This window comes from Poecilia latipinna, unplaced genomic scaffold (assembly GCF_001443285.1).
Source record: "Poecilia latipinna isolate Pla-1442-1.1 unplaced genomic scaffold, P_latipinna-1.0 Scaffold2172, whole genome shotgun sequence".
Lineage (NCBI taxonomy): Eukaryota > Metazoa > Chordata > Actinopteri > Cyprinodontiformes > Poeciliidae > Poecilia > Poecilia latipinna.
The window spans coordinates 31243-33092 of NW_015114788.1; positions in this window are offsets into that span (position 1 = coordinate 31243).

The following is a 1850-nucleotide window of genomic DNA, read 5'->3' on the forward strand; positions in this document are numbered from 1 at the left end:
TCTTTCTGACACTCCGCCTTCTTCATGTTATCACAACAGTGCTCCCCCTTTATGCCATTGTAACCCGCAGTTAGTCAATTAAGACTTTTATTTTTGCGGGCCCACTTCCTGTTTTCCCCAAACTCCTCGACTTATTTAAAGCCCCGCCTCCAGCCAGGTTAAACAACATCACCTGTTCACTGTGATTGTGGCTGGCTGTTGGCGTCCTGCTGATAATTTTACCCTGGAAATTCAACCCAAATCTCTGAAACTACTGATTTGCACTCTTGGTGAGTTTTGTTCATAGCATGGCAGTATCTGTTTAGCATCCAGTTCTGCTTGATTGCTCATTGGAGCATTGTTTTGTTAGAACAGTTGCCGTTGTACCTGGGCTGTCACAGCTGATCGCTGTTGGGTGCGCCCCACTCCCTGCTTTAAGGTAACTAAACTGCTGGTATTGTGCATGTTTTGGCACTTTTGAAATGAAACGTATAAAATAGGATGTAGCTACATTTACATTTTAATTTGATATTGCGCAGTATATTTATTTAATTTCTTTTCCTCACACTGCTTGAGTATTTGAGTTAATTTATTTTCTTTGATATTTTGGAAGTTAACTTTGATTTCAACTTTTCAAGTTTAACCTTAATTGATTAGTTTGAAATTATTATTCTTATTTAAATTATGGTTAATTTAACCTAAATGAAATGTTTAATTATTAGATATTTAATAATTGCATTTAATATTGTATTTGTATGTTTGTACATTGATAACATACCTAATGGGTTTTCTGGCCTTTTAGGTCGGGTTTTTTTATATATGATGGATCAGATCCTCTTCTGAACCCAAGGATGGCGAGCTAAAAGAAAAGAACTCTATGATCTTTGCATTTATTTTGAATTGTCTCTCACTGTGTATTTGTAATTGTTTTGTTTGTTTTTTTCCCCTTATGTTTTTCCCTGTTCCCAAAAAAAAAAAAATTTCAATACATTGGCACAAAACACTAACTAAAACAGTTTCCTTGTGTTTTCATTCACACTTCAGGCTCCTCAAAGAACCGGTTTCTGACATCGCAGTTAGCTGCCTAGCCCATAACTGTTACACACAGCATCAAACTAAATGTTTAATTGGCTCCAGGAATGCACCGATCCACGTTTTTCACTTTTGATACCAATATCTGAGGGTTAGTGTCAGATTTTTTCAGCTGAATTGACTTTAAACGTTTCCTTTTTAAACAGATATAAATATACTGAATTACAAACATATTTGATAACTCTGCATCAGTAACTGAAATTAACCGACAGCTTCAAGAGCTGGCCAACATGGAAAAACAAGACAACTTTAATTTAATAAGAGCTCTTAACGAGCTGCTCTTAACGAGCTGCTCTTAACGAGCTCCTCTTAATGAGCTGAACATTCAGCTACTCGGATGGATGAAAGGAAATGGCGTTAGCCTGTTTGCTAACTTTAAAGTTGTTCAGCAACAAAACTTTTCCAGATAAATGCTAAAGTGCTAATTTACTCGTCATCTGTTTTGTAAACTTTCAGTTAAATAAAGTTCAGCGTCTGTGTTGAAGTTTTATTAACTGTTGGAAATTATTCATGTAGATGTAGAGAAGTCTGGGCACAGGAGAGCCTCCTGTCCTGCAGGGACAGACCCGGCGGGATTCAGCCTGGATTTATTCATGATAACAGGATTTCTGCTGTTTGGAGCTTGTGGATTCCTGGATTATCCACAAATTTGTGACGGACTTGGCTGAACTAGCAAACACTCAGACTGTTGGTGTGGACAGAGATGCAAGTTGGATTACTGCTTAAACTTTACCTTTAATAACATAAAGTTACCTAATTTTTAAAGTGCAATCAGTAAT